Here is a 23,875-nt window from a genome sequence, read left to right on the forward strand (position 1 = left end):
GCCTCACGTTCGACCTACATAACAAATCAGAAACTTTGAGGATGCAGCCTGACCATACAGGCCCTGACAAGCCCTCTAGGTGCTGACGCGGGGTAAGTGAGAAGCACTCTCCAAGGGTAGGGTTTCTCAACCTCAGCGCTGTTGACATTTTGGACTGGAAAATTCTTTGTTGCCGGGCTGTCCTGAGCAGTACAGGATTTTTAGTACAGAGATGCCAAGTAGCTATCCACCCTCGTTCTGATGATAAAACTGTCTCTAGACAGTGTGAACTGTCCTCGGGGGCAGGGGCAGAATCATCCCTGGTGAGAATCAATGCCTTAGGGCAAGACTGTTCAAGATGGCCTGCTGACTGGTACTACTGGCATCACTTTAATCAAATCTTTTAGGAGTGAAGTGAGGAATCCACATTTTAAAAAGTCCTTCCGGTGGTTCTCATGCTGCTAAGGTTGAAGAACCACCGTCCTGGTGGAAGAGATAGACACATGTAAATCATTCAGAGCGAATAGTATATATCACTTTACCCATGGAACATCTTTCAGAAGGATGGGGAAGATAGGGAAGGAGGACAAGGTATTTCCAGGAACGGGGGGTGTCACTTAAATAATATAGTCATTGAGAAGGTGATTGATCGAAGAGTAAAGGACGAGATGAGCAAGTGAAGAGAGAAGGGGAATGCTCCAGGCATGGAGAAGGGAAAGAGCAAAGGGGGGCAGGCAGGTATATGCAGGTAGGTTCAGAAGCTAGCAGGTGGCCCAGGGTGACCAAGTGGAGGAGTTTGGGGGGAAAGTAGTTAGAAAACAAGGAAGAGAAATAATGAATGAATGAATGAATGAATGAAGTTATCTGTTTGTGGCCTTGACTTCTGTATATACAAGCTATGTGGTTTTGAGTATATTCTTGTATATTCTCTGGTGTCTTTGGACCTCAGCTTTCTCTTTTATAAACCAGAAGGAGGGACATCTGGGTGGCTCAGTCAAGCATCTGCCTTCAGCTTGGGTCACGGTCCCAGGGTGCTGGAACTGAGTCCTGCATCTGGGTCCTTGCTTAGCAGGGAACCTACTTCTTCCTTTCCCTCTCCCTGCTGCTTCCCCTTCCTGTGTTCTCCCTCTCTCTTACAAATAAATAGATAAAATCTTAAAAAAAAAAAAAAACACCAGAATGAATACTTGTTCCATAAAGGTATGCTCTGAAAAATAAAATGCTCAAAGATGGTAAATTTTTGAGAGATTTGGCGGGTTACATTGCTTATATTATGTGATCAATAAATTTTACATGTGTTATAAAAAACAAAACAAAGCCTAGAAAAATTTATATCTACCATATCTGAATCTCTGTGATGGTAATGTGCACTTATAATAAGTCCTGCCAAGTGATTCTTGATGATGTACACTATTTTGAGACCCTTTATTTGTTCGTAGACAGTATTTATTTCCTGGTCCCCAGGGAGGATTGCAGATGCCTTGGAAGTAGAGATTTCCAGGTGTGAATATTAACACATAGTTTCCAAGGCCTTCCTAAGAAGAGACCAAATTGTAGACCAATATGGCATGCTCAGGGGATTACATTGAGAGGCTTTTAACTTCATGGTGAAGCTTCCTGGGGTGACCATTCAGAAGATGACTCCAGGGGAACAAATCCCTTTTTGGTTTACCCCAGCCAATGAGCAACATTAAGAAACAGAAATACCTCCCGATCCGCTGCGCAATGAAAATATCTGTGAGGCAGATAAGGGTATTATGTCCACCATGAGGTTGGTGTAGTTATCCAAGCAAAAGTTTCCTTTTACCCAGTTATCTAAAGTTTTTGTTTGTTTGCTTGCTTGTACTCAACTCGCCTCTCCCTGATGAGTTGCCTGTCAATATTGTTGTGCTTTGGTAACTTAATATGATAACCTTGAACTTCTGTAACATCTTTCCTTTGAAGGGTTCAGTGTTTGGGGCCATTTTCAGTTTTTAAAAATAAGCTATTCTTCAATATGTTACTCTTTGGTTATTTTGCTCCACCTTTTTTGCCTTCAGGAAACTCAGAGATTAAATCTTACCAAATCTTCAAGCTGCTGCGATTTGAACTGTTAGGTTTTTCTGCCTTAATTTCTCCTCTGTGAGTTCAAGAGGTCAGACATAGTCTGAGGCAACACTTAAGGAGTCTGTATCTTCGAGAAGCAATTGGATTAGTTGGGTTGAATCTCTTTCCTTTTTCTCCACATTGAAATGATGGGGTGGGAGAGTGTCAAGATAGGTTTTAAATTGATTTATTTGGTAGATAAAATGCACCCAAGCTGGAGGTAGTCCCTTCTCATTATTTAGTGGCTGAGCTGCACCTGAGAGTTCATGATGATGCCAAGAATGGAAGTGAAAGCACCCAGGTTTGTTCCCTTAATTCACACACGCAGGATAAGTATTATAAATTAGCTGTGATAATCAGTAAGATACATACCCAAGCAATTTAAGGATATAAAACAATCAAGGATGTTGCAGTTTGTCTTCTATCTACTGGACTGTCATTACTTTCAATACCTTCTCTTCGCAGGCCCCTGCAGTATTTAATTTATTATACCTCCCATTTCACAGACTGGAGAGCTGAAGGTTAAGGATATTTTGGTCTGTTTCAAGGCTTTTGTGAACTTTCACCTTCCAAGATTAGGCACACCACAGTCACCAAACTTTTTTCCCGCCATGTGTCTGCCAAGAAACATTTTCAATGAAAATTGCTCCTGAGATTGTCACAAGCAAGGGGAGCAGGAGAGGGAGAATTAGGCTTCCCTCTGAGCAGGGAGCCCGATGCCGGGCTTCACCAAGGCAGGGCCCATGACCCAAGTGGAAGGTAGATGCTTAAGGGCTGAGACTCCCAGGTGCCCCTGCTTTCCTCTCTTTTGACATTTAAGGCTTCAGGCGAGGCAGTCAGGCTTGGTTTGAGATTTAGCAAAGGGGCTTGGTGGTTTCTTCCCATTATGACAAGGATAAACTTGTCACATCATGGAAATCCTGGAAAAGGAGGTATTGTGGAGACGCAGGCAAAGACCTGGAGTAATGAAGTAATGAATAATGGAGTACTTTTTTTCTGCATTGTTGCTTGAAACTCCTAACTCAAGGTGTTTGTTATTGCAGAATCCTGCCTATTACCATGAAGTGACCGTCACCCATCCTTTTCACCTAGTAGAACTGATCTCAGGACCTACAGAGGAGAGGTATGTTCAGATGTACTCTTTTTAAACTCCTTGATACTCTTACTAGAAGCTACGTTCCGTAATTCCCTTTGTAATCTGCCTTATCTGGCTTCTGGAGCATTTAATTTGATTAATCACTTTGATTTATGGTAATAATTTCTTGCCAGGAAAAGCTCAGAGGAAGGAATTGATGTACTGTTTTATGTTGAACTATCTCCTGAAGGAGCCGTGGGTTAAACAGCTTTGAGTCTGTTGAAGGTGGGGAAGCGAGTTGCCATAGATAGAAGGGAGGGTGGATACCGGGAGGGAGGCATTTTGTGTTAGAGCTCTGTGATAAAATATGATCTGAGTTTTTCTTACGACTCCCAAGTAGTTACAATAAACAGTTTAACATTAAAATGACTGTAGGCATCCTTTCATTGTATTAAGTTGGAAGTGAAACCAAACATAGTTTTCTCACTTTAGAGGATTTTGGTTTCAAACTGTGATATTTTGGCTGTTCTAAAAAGATTTAGAAATCTAAATTTGGGGGGGAGGGTTACCAGGTCCTACAAAATCCTAAATTCAACTGATATCCATCTGCTAAATCGTAAAATTTTCCAGGGTGAAAAATGCAAAAGATAATAAAATCTGAAACCTGAGCTTTATAGATTTGGGATGAGGGGTGGGCGGGCTCCGAAGTTTAGATTCGATGATTGCAAACTTCTGTGAAGAGACCAGAGAGTAAATAATTTAGGCTCTGTGGGCCGTATGGTTTCCCTTACTCAATCCTACCGTCATTGTAGAAGCAAAGCAGTTTTAGACCATATATAAGTAAATGAGTGCAGACACGGAAATCTGATGTTGACAGTCTCACGTGTCCTGAAATTTTATTTTGCTTTTTGTGTTTTGTTTTGTTTCATGGTTTTGTTTTCATGCTCAGCTGAAAGGCTAGATTTGCCCTTAGGTTGTAGTTTGCTGGCCCCTGCTTTTGATCGCTAAAACAAGGCAAGGTCTCCTGCCAATCTTTTCTTACTTTGTACTCCTTAACACTGGAAACCTTCTGCTGTTCTCACATTCTAGTAATGGTTTCCCAAGAAGAACTGGGCCCAAGGTAGGGGGAGTAGTGCCTCATGGGGTCGCGGGGCGTCTCTTCAGCTATGCCTTGTGGAAGAAGGAAGGAGCGTCCACTATTGAAGACACCTGGGGTGTCCTGGCTGTTGACGGTGCCTGGGGAGTTCTGCCTTCCCAGTCAGTGGCCTTTCACCTGCTTTCCCCTCTATGGAGGCTTGTTCTAGCTCTTAACCCAGTTAGCAGAACTTTAGGGAGTTGTAAGCTTGGCAGCTGCTTTTTACCAGAGCAGAAGGTCATGAGGCAGAATGTTTCTTTATATTCTGTTTTTATTGCTTCTCTGTGATTAAAGGGTTTGATTTCAAACACTTGGCAAGGATTGTTTGAACATGGATCTGCTTCAATGTAGGCAAACTCAAGTGTAAGAAACTAACAAACCCATCGACCCCCGCCCCCATCCTTTATTCTCTACACATAATAGACAAATCTATTGGGGCATGATAATTGAACAAAAAGAATTCTTGACAAAGGAAATAACTGTAAGCAGTCCTCAAATGTTCTCTTAAAATCACTGAAGCTTTCTCTAAATAATACACTCCCCGAATATTGAAAATAAGATTATATTTAAAAATTAAAAGCATCACTTCCTTGTGTGAACCAATAATGTGCTGTGTGACCTTAGACAAGTTATTTCACCTCTCTGTACCTGAGTTTAGTAAAATGAAGAACTTGAGCCATGTGAATACAAGGGGCTTCCTGTGTACACGTAGAAAGATGAGCAGGTAGAGAATAGGGTGTAAGATATTCATAATCATGAAGCAGAAGAGCATTATTTTCTCACCATGGTGTTGCAGGCTTAGTTGTGTTCCTCCAAAACTAATGTATTGAAGTCCTAACTTCTCATACCTCAAAATGGGACCATATTTGGAAACCGGGCTTTGAAAGAGGTAGTTAAGGTTAAGTGAGTTCACATGGGTGTTCCAGGTGACAATATTTGGAGATAGGCCTTCAAAGAGGGGATTCAATGAAATCAGTAGGGTGGGGTCTTAATTAGCTACTAGGGATATGCTAGGACCAGGTGAAGGGCATGACCAAAGAAAGACCAAAGAAAGCTTTTTGCAAGCCAAGGGGACTGGCCTCGGGAAGAAGCCAGAACTACTTAACACCTTGATATTCTAGCCTCTAGAACGGCGAGAACTAAATCGCTCCTTTTTTTTTTTTTTTTTTTAAAGATTTATTTATTTATTTGGCAGACAGAGATCACAAGTAGGCAAAGAGGCAGGCAGAGAGAGAGAGGAGGAAGCGGACTCTCTGCAAAGCAGAGAACTCGATGTAAGGCTCGATCCCAGCACCCTGAGATCATGACCTGAGCAGAAGGCAGAGGCTTTAACCCCCTGAGCCACCCAGGTGCCCTGAGAACTAAATCTCTTAAGTCAGCCAGTCTGTGGTATTTTGTTAGAACAACCTTAGCACACTAATATATGTGGTATTGCATAGGATGTGTATAGGGGTGCCATCCCTGAGCTGACCTTATGAAGCCGGAGAAAGTGAGAACTTCATTTCCTCTCTATTCCTTATTCCACCTCCCTCATGGTCTGCAGAATGGGGCTTTTGAAAGCTGAGGTGATTTGATTGTGTGGACCCTACTGGCATTCTTTGGGGGGAAAAATGCTCAGGGTTCTGGATATCAGTAAAAGATAAAATCTTAATCTGTTGTGAGTATATTTTTCATATGTCTTAGTGAGAATTCAGAATTAAACTTAATTCTTCTATTTGCCACATGCTTATTTCATACCATTATTGATCTAGAAAAGTGGGTCCCAGATGTCTTAGTCTGACTCATTCTCTTCAGTCATCGAGGACCTCTAGGCTCTTTTATATGTGGCTTATGGCTATAGAGATTTACCATATTAGAAACTAAAAATGAGAAATTTGCTTATTGCTTCATTTAGAATAAGCCCGTTAAGTTAATGTAAAATTTTTTATGGAAAAGGGATTTTCCCAAAGCAAACATGGTAAGAAGCGTAAACTTTTCTCCACATTTTTGTTAACTTTTAGTGTCTGGCTTAGTAGAAGGTAGCTGGATTCCCCTATCTGGTTCTGCCTTCAAGCCTTCGTGATGTCCCTTATACCAGGTTCCAGAAAACTGCAGTTATACACAAGAGCATGAGAAAAGCAAGTGCCAACTAGTATTAGGAGAAAAGTAGTTAATATTTCACAGATATCCTGTGCAGCCCCATCTGGACTCGCTAGATCAGTTTGAGAACCTCTGATACGGTAGTAGAGGAGGAAAAAGGTGATGTATGGTTTCTCTAGGAAAACTTGATTGCCAGGCACCTAGGTGGCTCAGTCAGGTAAGCATCTGCCTTTGACTCAGGTCATGATCCCAGAGTCCCAGGATGGAGCCCTGTATCCAGCTTCCTGCTCAGCGGGGAGTCTGCTTCTGCCTCTGACCTTTCTCCCTCTGGCGCTTGTGCTCTCTCACTTCCTCTTTCAAATAAGTAAAATCTTCAGTTAAAAAAATAAATAAATAAAACTTGATTACCTTCCCTGTGGACCAGGCACAGACTTTTCCCTGTGGTTGCCTTTTTAAAATTGTGACCTAAAAATGATTGTCAAAACTGCACACTTTTAAAAATGTAAGTGAACAAGTCAAAATGAGCATGACTCCCAGTGTGGGATACGAATGGCCCTGCACGGCTTAAAGGCATGGCTGAAAAGAAGAGAAATGAAGGCAAAGAAGAACCGGTGCTCGTGACCCACAGGGCCCGTAAGGCATGGTGGGGTTTTTTTGTTTTGTTTTTTGCACTTGCTCTAGATGTACATTTACCTATTCATAGGATCTGCCTCCACCAGTCACGTGTTTGAGGGTCACTAAAGACTACAGTGTTCTTTTAAAAAGCTAAGGCAGAGAATTAGAGCTGGGTATGGCTTTTCACCTTACAAATGAGAAAGTGAATGTCCAGATAGGTTAGATGCAGTGCTCAGGATTACCCGACTAAGAAATCCAGCACTTGAAATAGGAAAGACCTTGATTTTATATGATACTGTGCTGTACCTGTACTATTGTCCTCAGCCAGCTTAGCATCTCCCGCTGAAGGTAATTGTGAACTAAATCAGAGAATACAGAGTTCCCAGGGTGGTCACTCAGCCGTGTAGAGACTCAGGAAGGCTGTAGTCAAGTGAGAAATATACTAGGACTTCGGTGGTTTGGGGGCCAACTGTGTTGGGAGGGATTGGAGGAGAACACTAATTAGCCACAGTGGAAGGAAGACTTTGGGAGAAGGCATGGGGTGCCATAACCTCTTGGGGCACCTGGGTGGCCCAGCTGGTGAAGTGTCTGTCTCCGGCTCAGGTCATGATCTCCGGGTCCTGGGATTGAGCCCCACATCGGGCTCTCTGCTCAAGAGGGAGTCGTCATCGTCTTCGCTCTGTCTCTCTCTCTCAAATAAAATCTTGAGAAAAAAATAGCCTTGTGAACACCAGGGATGGGGTGGGGTGGGGTAGGGGGCTGGTGCGCGGCGGCAAGGTGGGAGGTTGTTGGGGAATAAGGAGCAAGGAGGCTGAGGGATGCGATGGTGGCCTCTATACCCTGTCTGAATCCAAAATTCCATTTGTGAGGTGCCTCATCTAACAGGGGTGACAGCTAAGGGGCTTGTATCCAGAGCTTGGCAAGGATTCCTCCCAAGATTTTGGTCATTTAACTCCATCGATGAACCAGCTGAGCTAACCAGCCACAGATGTTTTGTTTATAACCGGAGGAATTCATGTGAGGTTGGTGATGACATTTCCCTGTCTCTAAAATGCTGATAGTTAAACAGTGATACTGTGTGCAGCTCTTGGAATCTCTATCCTGAGAGGCAGTTCTTAAGTGTAATGGTTTAATGGTCATTTAGCATGATGGGCCTTTGGAGTGTAATATCATTTGCCTGCCAGTTAAAATGAACGCTTCTCCGTGGGAAGTCAAAGATCATGTCAGCATAACTTGGGTTAGGTGAAGGAGCGCATCAAGATATGAATGCTAAAATAGAGAACAGGGAATAAAATCTCCTGTATGCCTCGCCTGTTCATAAATCCAGTGTAATTAAAGAACAAAACTAATTCCTACTAAATGGGAAGTATGCTCTGAATTAGTGAAAAGTTTGACTTATTTTGAAAGAATGATACTTTATTATCTTGTCTACTGTTCTCCAATCCTCAACCTAATCTTTTCTAATCTAATTTGTTGATAAGGTTGAGGTTACCTCCATAACTGAAGCTGAACTTCTTTTCCACCCTGAAGCTCCAGTGTCCCTACTCTTCTGGTTGGTGTGGACAAATGCGGTGTGCTTCCTGTTGTTTGGGACCAGTCCCACATTCTTAGGCTCTTGGTGGGAACTCTCCCCAGGTCAAGGACCTCATTCCTTCAGTTGACCCATCTTTGTCTTCTTCTCTTAGATCATCTACCCATGGACTGCAATTTTTATTAAGAAAGAAAATTTCCCTCACTCTTTGGACATACTCATTTTACCCCCCATACATAACTTCAAGGTATGCATACAGTCACGGATGCCCTGACTGTTCCTGTGGTAGCTGCTATTCCGTTCTCGTGGTACTGTGCGGGCTGGAAATGGTCACAGCCACGTTCTCGGCTCTGTTGTCAGGTTCACCATCTTTCTTGGTGTTTGCTCTTCCTTGCCTGTCTGGGATTGGTGGTCTGCCCTTCTGGCTCGTGCCTCACACTCCGTGGGAATCATGGGCAGTGTCACCTGCACCCACCTTTTCATAAGCATCTTATGCTGCCTTTAAATCTATACCTTCAGCCCTGCTCTTTCCTTTAAGCCCCAGAGCCAGATACTCAACTGAGAATTGTCCGTGTCTATCTCAAACTCACCACCTCGAAGCCAGACTTCAACATTGTCCTCTGTTGTTGCCAGTCACAGCGGCTGTCCTCAGCATCCTGGAGCAGGGGTCCGTGAGCTATAGGCAGTTGGCCAAATCCAGCCTGTACATGGTTCCATAAATAATTTATTGGAACATACCCATTTTTTTTTTAACGTTTTCAAGGGGACCAAGTGCCCTGCAAAAATATATTTAAATCTGACCCTTTACAGAAGGAGTCTGCCAGTTCCTGTCCCAGAGTGGCAAAATCATTTGAAGGGCATGATAATACCTATAGGTGGGTACTATCTCCAGAGCTGTTTATTCAGAGACGAGAATTTGCATTTCTAACAAGTTCCCAGGTAATGCTGGCCCAGAAGCCACCCTTTGAACAGACTCAGAGAACAATGTTCTCAATAACATTGTCACTCACTTTGATCTCCTGAATGAGTTTAAATTTCTCCTCGCCATCCAATCTACTCACTGAAATGATTTTTCAGAAATCCACATTTATCTATAATGTGACAAGTTCCCTGGGACTTGTGGGTATCATCACCTCGAACCACATATGGCTCCCACTAAAAGGAAAAAGGAGCCACAATAGTTAACAGCCGGAGCTGTCTTTATTTTCTATCAAGCGCATGACAGCATTAATATATGGAACAGATTCCTCATGATGACCTAGTGTGGTAGGAACTTTTATTAATTCCATTTTCACAGCAGACTGAGATTCAGTGACAAGGTCCCGGGGCAGGCAGGTAGTAGAATCAGAATTTGAACCCAAACAGTCTGGCTGAGGAGCCTATGCTCCTCTGAATCTTTTATCACCCCTCACTCAACCCCTGTCCTGACATTAGTTTTGTTACTTTAATAAGTACAACTGGAAACCTGGATGCATTCTCCTGTGCTAATAGTGCCTCTACAACTATAAAATCAAAGTGAATACAAAGACACAATTCCAATAAAATCTAAGTTAACGTTACATTGATGTTCCACATGATGTTGAATATTTTACTGAATATTAATTATCTTTTGCAACATGAATTGGTATCTGTTTGCTACAGAGAGGCTTTTGTGAGTTCAACCTAACTGCAGCCTGAGGCATGTTCTGTTATTACATTTCTTTTTCAAACTCCTCTGAAACCATTTTTACACAATAATATAATAATTTGCCTGAATGTGTTATACAAATATTACGTTGACCTCATTTCCCCTCATTAAACTTTCTAGATAGTGGGACTTGCCACCCACACCAGCAAAAGGAAAGCACTGGCTCTGAAGCCTAGGGGGATTTTCTGTTTTCAGGTGGTTAGCCATAGACCCTTGTTTGAGGAACCCTGAAGTGGAGCTCCGAGGCTATTATTCAAAGCCCTTCTTCACACAGGATCCCAGAACACCCGTCCTTATTTCCTTTCACTACTTTCTTGTCCTTTTAGTTTCCTCAGTACTAAATTGTTTATAAGTTGAGGTGGTCAGTGGCTTCCTTCATTCCTTCTAAGCCTTGGTAGGAACTCTTCTCTGAAGGACCCTTTCAGCTCTCAAGCCCACCCCTTGTATCCACTGTACTCCGGAGCCCTATTCATCCATTAAAATTCCACTTGAGCACAGACCTGTCATAAACCATCAAAATGACCTCTGTGTAGCAAAACCAATGACTCCATAATGCCCGGCAAGGTCCTCATGAACCGCCTCCTGTCCTATACTGTGGTTCAAGGTGAGCTCCACAATGTCCAAACAAGATTTTGGAAATAGGCTTTGTGAGGAAAAACTTGAAAAGCCAGGAGCAACAAGAAAGGGGTTTTGTGGGGCCACTAACTTCCCCGCACCCTCCGAGCTATGCTGCTGGGCCACAGTACTTGCTGGTTTCTCACTGGGGGTTTAGGTTCCAAATGGAGTCTTCCCCGGCTGCTCTTCCTTTTTCAGGGAAAGCTTGAGGGAGCATCTTTCTCAGGGGAGGAATAATCAGACATGCTTGGCAGCAGGCAGACTGGATTTTGAAGTAGCAGCTATTTGTAGGGTTGTCCTGGGAAGTCACCTGTCCAGCATCTGGATACCTTCAAAACCATGGGAAGTTGCTTATCCCTCCTGTGGGAGGAAGGGAGCGTGCTGAGGTCGGGTCATTGGTCCCATTGGAGGCTGACTTTGGGTGCAGTCCCTGTCAATGGCTAAAGGGGGACCTGGCTCAACATCCAGGCAACTCTGAATTCGAGCTCTGTGTCATTTTCGGATCTTCTTGCTCACTTCTCTGCCCTTGTAGTGTTCTGGTCCTGTCGGGTCTTCAGTGGCCCATTCAACTTTGGAAATTCCTCAAAAAAAAAAAAAAAAAAATGTGCAAAGATAACAAGGGAATGTGTAGAGGATGGAGATTTTTCCATTGACTACCATTGAAATAAAATTGAACACCAGGCAGATTTCCAAGTCAGGTGTCAAGTAATGATTCCCCATTGAGAGCAAAGTAGTCAACAGTGAGATTATAGGAGCCTATTGAAGGGATCAGAGATTGACAACTCATCTCTACTGAGGAAAGTGCAATTCTGTATCTCTGGATGGGTTATACAGAAAATAGGGCTTGATAGGGGTGTTGTAAGAACTATCAAATTAAAATAATTTCGCTGGGCCATGTTAGAACTGAAAATTCAGTCTTTTCAATGCTGATTCAGTAACAGTATAAAATTCATGCGTTACACGTGGGTGTTAGCCTCTTTTAAAATATATCTTGATACTGTCTCGATGTAGAAAATCAAGGTTTTTGAAATCAAAATAATTCATTTAATACACAACAAGAATGGAAGACACTTTGGGAACACATCTATAACAAATGATCGCATACTTCGTGCTGAATGCACTTTTAAGATTGATAAAGCTTTCAAAAAGTAGATCGCTGTCAAAATACTTCATATGTTAATACCATTTGTGGCTACTTTCCATTTCTGTTTCTGTGAAGCAAGAAATCAACACTCTTATCTCCCTTTTTTAACCCTTTATACTGAATAGTCCTTTATTCACTTGAGTAGATGCTATTTTAAATGCCTTACAGTGAATATATACTTAAAATCACTAATTACAATTGTTTGCATATGATTTTTTCATAATATTAAGTTGGCTTATAAATCTGATCCACTTTGTCACTTGTGTGCATTATTTTTATATACTTGAGAAATCTTACATGAGGCGCAGAGTGCATGTATAGAGTTCAGAATATATGGCTCTTACATAAATATGAATCTAACTTAAAGCAACTTAAATGCTTTATGATCCTATAACATTTGATTTAACATTTCTTTTAATTAGATAATTATAATATGCTCAAAATGAAAATTTTGGAAAGGGGGGGAAAAATAAAGATGAGTCACTCAAAAAAGATTCCAGCTTTCTAGAATGTACCCATACAAGTTAATGTCTTCTCTCTAAATTAGCATTGTATAAGCCAGCAATTCTCTAAGCAATAACCTGTTGTCTGTCATTAAATATCAGAAATTTTTTTTCATGTCTCGATAATCATCTGTTTTACAGATGCATGGTAGTGTATACTAACTACTCCTTTTGGTAGCCCTAAAAATATTTTTAATTTTTGTATCTTAGGAAAAACAAAAAACATATTATGTATTTATCGTGATTATTCCTTTAGGATGGCTTCTTAGAATTGGAACTACCAGATCACTAAGTCAAAAGAGGAGCTTCATTCGTATTGATGAAGTGTTTTTCAGAGAAGGTAGATGAATTTACATTGCTTTCAGTGTATTCAATTATTCAGTTTAGTACTTTGCCAGTAGAAGGTTATACAATTTTTAAAAGTACCATTTGGTAAGCCATCTTTGCCTTTTGCTGTGAGATATGTTGTCCTTCTGTCTACTCTTGGTTTCTGTAATTGGTTCCATAGATACATCTGTTGATCCCTTAATTATTATAATTTTATAACCTTTAATAATTAAGGGAGTCAGCCCCTCTCATTAATCTCTTTGTTTCAGAATTTTCGTGGTTAGTCAAACCTGCCTGCTTTTTCTTATTTGAAGGTTTGATTTAAATTTGAATAGTTCAGGGAAACTTGTTATGGGGGTATTCCGTTTCTCCAGTCTAGAGTGGATTGGCCTTTCTTCTTACCTCTGTGATTGTCCATACCGTATATTTATACACATATAAATATATTTATTTTAAATATTATATGTGTGTGTGTGTGTGTGTGTGTGTGTGTGTGTGTATTTTTCCCCCCATCTTGGAAACCTGGTGACTTTCCCAAGATAGGCCCTCTTATTGATCACTTATTCCCTCCTGCCTGCTAGGACATCGTATAGACCCTTTTCATTTGTTAGTTTGGACCTTCCTTTATCACAGAGAAAAATTTGTGACTGCTTTTGTTACTCATTTTATTAAGAATAGGTTTCTATTTTAAGAATCTTTAGAATATATTTGCATTTCTTCTAGAACCTTCATTCGATTTAGAGATCAGTAATTTTTTCTCCATTTTAACATGTAAATTTCATTTTGCTGTTTCTCTGGCCTGTTTTACATATACACAGAGTCTCGGTACCACTGTTAATCTGGTCTGATCCACTGCCCTCTCTTGCCTCCCAGTGGGCCTCTCTTTTGTACTCTTGTCCTTCTACCAACTATTTTCAACATAGCCATTGGTGTTTGAGTAATATAGGTCCTGAAACACTTCAAAACACTTCAAAATGGAATGGTTCTCCATTTAACTTGGATGAAAGCCAGAATCCTTACAGTGGCCTACAAAGACCTACAGACTTTCAGTTGCCCTTCACTTCCCATAACATACACATTACCTTTCTGACCTCCTCTTCTGGCAGCATTATGTGCTTTGAACTCTGTCCCAGAGTCCCATGGCCGTACTTTAATCACAGAAGGTACAGTCTTGCCTCACAGCCTTTTCCTTACCTCTTCTTTCCACCTGGAATGTTGTTCCAACCAAGTATCCATCCACGCAGCGAATGCCCACATGCCCTTTAAGTCCTGGCTCAAATCTCCCCTTCTCTGTGAAGACGCTCTACTTGATGGAATGTTCTAAGCCATGAACAGCCGTTCCTCTGCCCTCCTCCTCTCCTCCATGTACCCTGCTCTGCCTTCTGCCGTAGCTCTTACCTTCCAGGCTTCTGTTTCGGAAGCTTGCTTTGTGAAACTTATTAGCAACACACTTTCTCTAAGGGCCAGATGTAAAATTTTCTGCTTTGTGGACTCAAACGGTCTCTAATAGCTATTTAGCTTTGCCCTTTCAGCATGAAAGCTGTCACAGCAGAGAAAACAGGTTTTATTATTATTTTTTTTTAAAGTAGCACTGTTCCAATAAAACTTTATTTACAAAAACAGATGCCAAGCCGAATTTGGCCCGTGGGCCATTTTTTAAAAATATTTTTCATTGTATTACATTTGTCTTTTTCTAGGTTAATAGTATCTTGCATGAATGATTAGCTTATAAAACCATTTGGGCCTGGCATTTTCTTGATGGAAATATTTTTGTTTCATTAATGGTTTTAGGACCTTTCTGGTATTGCAGTTCTTTTTGAGTCCATATTATTTATATTTAAATTGTTCACAGTTTTCTTTTTAATCTCTCTACCTCTGGTCATGTCTTTTATTCTCAATATTAATATATTCCTTCTTTTGATTATTCATGTCAGAGATTTTACTATTTTTAGGCTTTTCAGAGGATCAAAGGGATTTTAATACTTTCTATAGTATGGTTTTTTAATTTATCATCTTCTGTTCTTACTTTTTAATATTTTATTCTTTGAGTTTACTATTTTTTTGAATAATTAGCTCATTAATTATCAGCTTCTTTTTCCCCCCTAGAATTTATAGCTCTCATCTTCCCTCAAACAAGTTATTTTACTTCATCCTACATGCTTTGATATGTGGTATTAACATTTTTGCTTAGTCTTTGTTTTTTTTTTTTTCTTTTTTAGACACTTGGATAAGGTATGTTTCTAAGTGTTTAAAAAAAATAACACTTAACTACCTTGTTTTTTTCAGACACTAGAGTGATAAGGAAATGCTGACTTTGTGAAGTTAGTTGAGGCTTCATGGACTAGTATGCAGTTCAGCTTTATGGGTTTTTTGGTGTGTGTGTTTATGTAAATATATAATATGTTTCATGCTGGAAGTGTTCATTGAATTAAGCCTATCAATTATATCCCTCATTACTGATTCTTTTCACTTGCTAATCTGTTAGTTACTAGGGCAGAGCTGTTGGAATCTTCCAGGTTAATGGTGATTTTAAATGTTTTTTTGTTGTTGACACAGTTGTATTAAAATGCCCTTGAAGTACTTCAAAGTCATGTTAATAGGAGCAGATAAGTTTACAAGTTGTTTTATCTGCCTGATACATCGATTCTTAACATTTTGCTGTGATACTGTTTATTGCTAGCAGTACTTACTGTGAAGCCTATTAACATGACCATATAGATCACTTCGGTTAGATTTTGATGCATTTTTTTCTGCCTTTATGCTTTTTATCTTATTTTGCTTCTTTTATATTAGGTGATTTTAGGGGTAAATGTCATAAAACTGGATTTTATGACAGTCTTGGTCTTAAACTTTAGTTCATGTCTATTGATGGCAATTACTATAAAATTTCTAGCATATTTTACATTTGTCTTCATCTTTTTTCACCTTTGTTAAGACTTTCTCAGTGTTTTTGTTTATTTTTTGTTTTTTGTTTTGCTGTACTCCACTAGAAGATCTTCTCATTGCCCTCCTCTTAGTGATTGCTTTAGAAAGGAATAATTATACTAATAAATAAAAATGTAATGGTAATGAAAATCTTTACCTCTTCCCAAACAGCATGCAAATGTTCAAATGCCTTCACAGGAATGAATGTCTTCCCAGTTGGTGTCCTTTTGTTATATAGGATTTTAATGCTATCTTATTTATTCTAATCTCACAAACTTAACTAGCCATCATCGTCTTCTTCTTCTTCTTCTTCTTCCTCCTCTCTCCTTTTCCTCCTCTTCACATACGTATAGGTCCTTTCTTCCATTTTAGATTTCCTTTCAGAGTTCTCTTCCTTCTTGTTTTGCACATCTTTGAGGGCTGTGTCAGCTGTCCAAGCTGGGTTTAGATCTAGGAACCCTGGGCAGTGGGCAGGGTCAGATCCAGACATTGGCCAGCCCCTAACATGCAGGTTGAGGCCATCCGTAAGTGATGGAGTGTGCAAAGTGAACACAGGGGCTCTGGGCTCAGGTTTCCTAGGATCACTTGGTAACTGTGCAGTCCTAAGCAGGTTCCCCCTATGCTTGAAACTTCAGTTATTTTGTCCTAATAGTAGAGATAATTATGGTCCTCATTCACAGGTTATTGTGAGGGTGGAGTAAGTTAATGCATTCAGAGTGCTTAGATCACTACTTTGGCTGTGAACCCTGAAATGGCAACTACATTAGTAGTATCATGTTTGTTAGAACTTTCAAATGTTTTTATTATGAAATAGTTATCTACTTATAGCAAGTTGCAAAGATATTTTGAGAGGTTTCCATACATCTTACAGAGCTTGCCTGATGTTAAAATCCTACATAACCATGGTACAATTAAAAAAAAAAATAGGAAAATTACATCAGTACAATACTGTTAATTAAGTTACAGATTTTATTTAGATTTCACCAGTTTTCCCACTAATGTCCTTTCCCTGTTGGAGAATACAATTCACAATTCCATTTTACAGCTCAGTTGGTATGTTGTCTTAGGCTCTTCTACTGTGACTCTTCGTCAGTCTTCCCTTGTCCTCCAAAACCTTGACCCTTCTTAAGGTTGAATTTGGGTCTGTGATAACATAAGGTTGGATTGAAGGTATGTATTTTGACTAGAATACCACAGCGGTGATGTGCCATTCTCAGTGCATCCAACTGGGGACTGTGATGTCAATATGTCCCATTGTTGATGACATTAACTTTGGTCACTTGTTGAGGCATGGTGTCTGCTGGGTTTCTCGAATGTAAAGTGAAATTTTTCCCCTTGTGACTAATAAATACCACAGGCATATTTTGGGAACTATGGAAATATCTTGTTTCTCCTTCAAACTTTGAACTGCAAATTTTAATATCTGGTGATCTTTACTGAAACACTCATTATGAGAGTGTTTGCTTAATGGTGACTCTCTATTTCCCACACTTATTCTATGTTCAGTAATTCAATTTTTTCCTCAGAAGAAACAGTTGTTACTTTTTCCTCATTTATTTAATTGAATTATTAGGGGTTATAATCCAATAAAAATAAGTTAAGTATTGGTGTGGAGGAGAGAACCACAGACAGGTAGTTCAGAATTGTGGAGTATAATCAATGTTAATCGAATCAGAAATGTTTGAGTATGCGAACATGTTAGCAAGCATTTAACACTTAATTTTTAAATCCATAATACACTGGCATTCTAGGTATTATGAACTACAGATCTTATTTCTCAAAGCCTGTATTATAAACCAAAAGTCTTAATTATATTGCCATTTTCTTATGTGGTTCTAAATATGCACAGTATTTTCATTGCTTTGGGAAACAAAACTTGCAATGTTCTATTACTCCAAAACATATATGAGAAAATTTTTCTCATGTATAGAAACATGGTACCAATTAGAAATATGGAATTTAGACAGTGGCATTTTATTTATCAAGTATCGTTTGCTATGGATTGATGTAAGAGCTATAATATATAATCTCACTCCCAGGCCTAAGTATATTCAGAAGCAACATTTAAATAAATTTATCATAGCATAGTAGCAAGAGAAATATAATTTTATTAACCCTGTGGCTCTCCTGGAATAGTAATCAGAATATTTAGGACTGAGAGCTAATAGTATAAATTGGAATTATATGTCTCCACTAAATGCAAACACCTTTTGTTCTATTATGTGTTATTTCCTCTAATTTTTGTTAGCAGTGCCTGAGTTGATGAATAGTTAATGGCCAGATGTAGTATGTAGTAGGTAAAGGTAATATCTATATAACTTTGAAAACAGTTTCAGTTTAAATGGAAGAGTTACTTAGGTGCCCAGTGATTCTTAGAAGCTCTCTTTAGCCCTTTAAATATCGTTCTCAAAAAAGATAAGTAGATTAAAATCAGAAGTTTTGATACATTTCCATGAGCATCTGCAATTTGTCATAATAAATTTTATATGACAGTGATTTTTTTTTTCAAAAACAGTAACCATACTTTTTTTTTTGAAATACATAAATGCACAATCTTTCTAAAACTCTGTAAAGGCTTAGTAATAGAAAGTCCCAAGAACCTTTAAAAAGTGGAGTGTAGATGTAGCTTGATAGGAAATTTGTTGAGTCAGTGAAAAACAATTGTAAGTAACTTCTTCTGCAAAATAGTCAAGACGCACTCATGAAGATGTTGCTGGAACGTGGTCACATGATCACAGCCAAGCCACCCAGCACAGCTGGGACTGACCTACCAGGCTAAAGGCTGGCAGTTGCCATGAAAATCTGCCTGCCCAAGAGGGAGAGTTCTCTCAGAGAAGGTCTCTTGGAGAACAGCAGCAGGTGGATGGAGACCTCCGAGGAGGGAGACTAAAGATCTCTGAGGAAAAATAAAGTCCTGTAGGTAGTGATAGTTGAGGGCCTGTTAATGAAATGGGAAAACTCCCTGTCCACAGGTCTCCAACAGGCATGCGGAATTTCAAATCAGCTTGCGAAGATATTAACATATTTTCCTTTGTACATACCTTTCAAGATCTATCATTTACTAGGAAGTTTTACAACACAGACATGTTTTCAGAATGAGCATATAGGTCCATCTAGCCCCTTACTGACATAAAGGAAATACGAAGGTGGTACATATGCAAAGTTCCAAAATGAGAACAGTAAAGGGCACAAAATTAGAGTTTTGAGGATGGCTTTTGTTGTGTACATGTTTAGAATGGTTATTTCTGTCCTCATGAATGGACTGTTAGCATTAAATGATAGCTATCCTCTAGTCAAACATTTGGCTTATATTAATACCAAGTTGGTTTATATTCGACCAATTTTCTTTTTGTTGGTCATTTCCTGGTATGTCTTTTCTTGCCATTTATTAACTGTCCTGTGCTTTTATATGGGCCCCTCATAAATAGCATACAGTTGAACTTTTTTTGTTTTTTTGTTAAAGTTTATTTTAAACCCCTGTTCTTTATGGAAATTCTCTGAATCCTAAGGTTCTTATTTTTATACATTTAAACATGTTCCTTAAATTAAAACATATGACTTAATTTGGAAGAGAAACCAATGAGGGTAATTTGTTACACATACACACACACACATACAAACCCCTCACCTCATTCAACTGTATGTTGAATTTTGTTTGTGAAAAAAAATTTTCTTTTTATCCTGCTTGGCGTATTTCCTTCATGTTGCTTTTTAAAAATTATCTTTTGCTTTCTTTATCTTCCATTTTAAGTTCCTTAGGTGTTTCAACAAAGACTTGGTTGACTGTTGAGGACACAGAATGGGGGAAAACCTGGCTGGAGGCTCTGAGAGGTAGCTGGGGCAAATGCAGGGCAAGAAGCACAAAGCAGAATTCTTAGTCACAGTGCTACTGGCATTTGGGGCCAGATCATTGTTGTCAGGGGCTGTCCTGTGTACTTCATGATGTCAAGCGGGGTCCTTGGCTTTTACCCAGTAAATGCCATTAGTCCTCTCCAGTTGTGATAACCCAAAATACCTCCAGACTTTGCCATTCCTTCTCTGGAGTGAAAGGTAGAGGGTAAAAGCCACCTGGTTGAGAGCCACTGCCGTAAGATGATCTATGTGTGCTATTTTTTGGGGCTTCCCCAGTGTCAGAATTTCTGAGGTTCCTCTTGGACTGATAGGATTTGCCAGAGGGGACAACAGACACTTATCTCCTGCCTGTAAAGACCTGCTTGAAAATACTTTCTCATTCCCCATGTTCTCTATCTTAGAAGGCCCATTTTTGCTCAGTGTTCTCCCCCTCTTTCCCCCCATAAACGAGGCTTAGCCAACACAGGCATTCCTGTTCTCTCACCAGTGACTGGTTGACAAATGCCCATGTGACAGAAAACTAATTAGACCTAAGGAAGAGTTTTCACTGGTGATAGCAGAGTCTGGAACAGGCTTCCTTTTTATAGAACACATAGATGGGCAGTTTTCTCATTGGACAGAGGGTGTGGGGAGGAACTGTGATGCCTGGAAATGCATGCAGCACTGAGGGGGACTAAAGTTGGGGCTGCAGAGCAGAAAGAGAAATGAGGGGTCCTTATAACCATGCAGATCCACTAACTTAATCAACCCTGGAAACTAACTCCAGATTTTCTTTTCTTAAATTTTATCAATCTCCTTTTTTAAGCCATTCATTTGGGTCTGGATTTTTAAAAATTTGCAGCTGAAGTCCTTTTAACATTTTTCCCAAAGTTAGTTGCACTTTATAATCGTTGACCTCGAATAATTACATCCTTTTATATGCATCAGTCCATAGATACTCAGTGGTGAAAGCTCTGTATTTACATAGACATATTTGAAGCTAAACTTTTTGAATAGTCTTCATGTGGGATTTTTTTAGTCCACTAAAGAAACATTTTTCAACCCAAAATAATGGTGGGCTAGGAAGCAAATAAACTTTTAAATACTATAAAGTGCAAGAATCAAGAAACTGGGCAAAGCAGGAACACTATTGTTTTGACATTCTAATTATAAATACATTAGACTTGGTGCAAAAAATCATCAAACCATCAGTCTTGGCGATGGTTAAGTTAATTCACTTTTTGAAGTTCAATAACTCATCTGTGAAGTGTCAGCAGCTGGGTCTTGTTAATGGTAAGCCTTTCATTCCTGTTAAATCAATTGTAAATAATAGAACCCCTCAGAGAAAAATGATGAAATAAGCATTGATTTCAAAATTGGGTGTCAGATACAGCATTAATAAAACACATTGCAAGCAAACAAGTACCTAATATACTCTGATCACTGAAATAGTAATCAGGAGGAAAAAAAATCAATAATTTTTGTGTAAGTTGCTAGTATTTTTACATTTCATTTGTATCTATGTATCACCCGATCAGATTTCTCATTTTAGGCCCTGTATGGTTATTTGATTTTCATTATCCTCACTGGCAGAACCAGGTAGTTTTGTGTAATGTTAGATTTGCTTCTCCCTTCTAAATAAGTGACAAGCATCTGGTCACATAGTTTTGTTTTGTTTTGTCACCAGTGATTTTTGTCATGCGTAATGCAATGCAACAATCATTTATAGCAAGTCACCTAAAACTGCAGAAAAATGTAAAAGTTATAAAACTTTTAAGGAAAATAAAGCTTCCTAACAGGTGTATGTAAAAGTGCTTTGTGCCTACAGACTCCATTTAATGTTAATGCCAGTGTCTTTGAACACCACATACAGGGTCTGGCTGAAAGGAAAGTATATCTGTGAACTTGATTATCCAGCAAACGGGGTTGGCAGGGCAACCTGTTGGACTGAAATACGAACGCTGTTAGGAGCTGAATTCATTGAGCCTTTTATGAAGGACTAGTTTGAGGGGAAAGTACATAAATTTGTTCTAAAGGCATTTGTAGGACAGGTAGAAAGAGAAAGGGTGAAACCTTCAAAAGAGCATGCCAAGCTTCACGAAGTTAAATAACACAACTGTTTCCAGGGTTGGTGTCTAAGGATAAAGTAGCAGGGATGTGGCGGTTGATTTGGGCTTGGTTTTTCTGTTGGAGTGCTGTTTCCTCAGGTCTCAGTACTAATCACATTTTGTCTTTTAGTCTATTGTGTTTTTCTCTTTATTTCTAGGTTTCTTTAAAAAACCTCTTTTAAGTTATTTAAATAATGTTTTAACTGTTTGCAATTCCATGGTATTTGACCATTTGCTATCAACTGTTGTCCTTGACCTCAAGAGCAGACCCTGTGACTCTTCCTAGGAACTCCATTTTGTTGTAGATGGGATCCAAGAGTAGATGACATTCAGGTGGTAATTGCAAAAAGTAGAAATGGAAGCTGTTGCCCACTAGAAAGGAAATATTATGAGCTGAATACAAGATGAGAAGTGACAAATGTAAAGCAGTATACGTCAGAAAACAGAGAACTTGGGATCTGACATCCTTTTCCCAACACACACAGACCAACTACTGTGTATCCCAAAGAAGAAAATGAAATGGTTATAGAACTTAGATTATGTCACATGAAGAATACTTGAAAGTTCTGGAAAATTGTAGCTGGGCATAAAGGAGACCCAGACTCGAGTAATCTACCAGCTGCACAAGATATGTTGTATGAGGATGATCATAAAGTTTTCCAAATAAGGGGAACCTTTGAGAATAAAAGAGAAATAGTAGTAATGCTTAGGCTGAGAGAACAGTCACATACAAGGACGACACTGATGGGTTGTGCGGTCATTCTAATTTTGAAGAATTTGACTGCTAGCCTCAAAGGGTTCAAGTAGGATCAATGGGAAGGGGAGAAGGAGGCATTGGCTTGCTGTAGAAGGAAGGGATTTGTAAGGTATGGTTGGGTGGATGAAACGGGATGCCTGTCTTTGGGAATTTCAGGAAGCCAATGGAATTCCTCAAATATGATTGTGAGGCCATTTAACAAGGAGAGTTTAGTAGGGATTTGAGCTCATTATTGTGGCTGGACCAAATGAACTTGAATATTGTTGCAAACCTTGAGAATCTATGATCCTAAATGTTAAATAAATTTCCATGGAAAGCTGTACTTTGTAAGGCAAGCTGTTTTAAGATCCATTAGGAGAACTGTATTCTAGAGTGAACATAGTCCAGTATGGCTGGAGTGTAGCTCTGAGTCACTCATGTCTGAATGAACTAATGTTTTGGTCAGGAATGAGCTGGACAGAAACCTTTTAGGTAGTAGGACCCACTGTTAAGACCAATAAACCGATCTGGGTAAGACACAAAATTAAGGTATAGTTTGGAGACCTTGAGCCATGCAGTAAAACACCCTCTGAAGCAGAGTCTGTGGTCCCTAGAATGCTCTTCTACTGGACTTGTGAGGATCCAGGATGATATTTCAAATAGAACCTTTGAAATTCTTTACAGGGAAGTTGCATTATATGTGCATTTATGCAACTTGAGCTCTATAGATCTCTATTAAGTAGTATTATAAAACTGTCCTCTGTATTCATAGGTATCACATGCCACCTATTTCATATATTGTATGGTACTTCATAGAATGAACTAGAGGATTTTCAAGAATGATCTCGACTTAGTGATTTTGGCCTCATTTGCTTATGCAGCTCTGAACCCCCTGTCCTAGAGTAAGGCCCTCCAACCACTCCTTTTTTCTAGGTCCTCTCTAGCTTCACGTTCTTTGGGAAAGCTTCCCTGCTAGCCATGGCTGCACATGGGCAAAGCCTTCTTCGCCTTTGGTGGCATTTCTTGTCTGTAAGGCAGATTTTAGCCTTGAGATACACCTGGCTCTCTTCTCCGTTTGCAGTCTGGCTACACCTGGCCTTGCTAATTAGACTCCATGCCTCTTACCTGAGGGACCGAGTCACTCATTTCTTTGGAATCCTCCAGAGTGTGGTGCACCCTGTGGATGGCTGTTCAGTTGAGCTGGGGTCTTCTCACCCTTAATTGGAGAGACTGTTGCCGGAGCCTCATGGTGCCTTGACCTCCCAGGTAGAAATATCTAGAGATATTGCTTGCTGCTCTGGAGCAGCCTCATCTACACAGAAAGACTATAGGGCAATCATGGGAAGGAGACCTTATTTGTTAATTTAATTTTAGACTGCTTTCCTATGCTAGATTTCAGTGTCCATGGTACATAGACCATGGGACACAAACGGTTTCTAATTATTTTAGAATGTTCTCACTCCCTTTCGGAGTTTTGCATACAAACTGGCTGATTTCATA

At 39.7% G+C, this 23,875-nt stretch overlaps 1 long non-coding RNA gene across 1 annotated transcript in view; it reads left to right on the forward strand.

Moving 5' to 3' along the window:
* Positions 1-23,875, forward strand: part of LOC123394480 — a 343,240-nt gene that overhangs the window by 28,789 nt on the left and 290,576 nt on the right. The window contains exon 2 of the long non-coding RNA XR_006609255.1: positions 3,108-3,187. This is a non-coding gene — a long non-coding RNA (uncharacterized LOC123394480). The remainder of the gene's footprint in view (positions 1-3,107; positions 3,188-23,875) is intronic.

The sequence above is a fragment of the Mustela putorius genome, unplaced genomic scaffold (genome assembly GCF_011764305.1).
Source record: "Mustela putorius furo isolate JIRA1106 unplaced genomic scaffold, ASM1176430v1.1 tig00003834_pilon_pilon_pilon, whole genome shotgun sequence".
NCBI classification, from domain to species: Eukaryota; Metazoa; Chordata; class Mammalia; order Carnivora; family Mustelidae; genus Mustela; species Mustela putorius.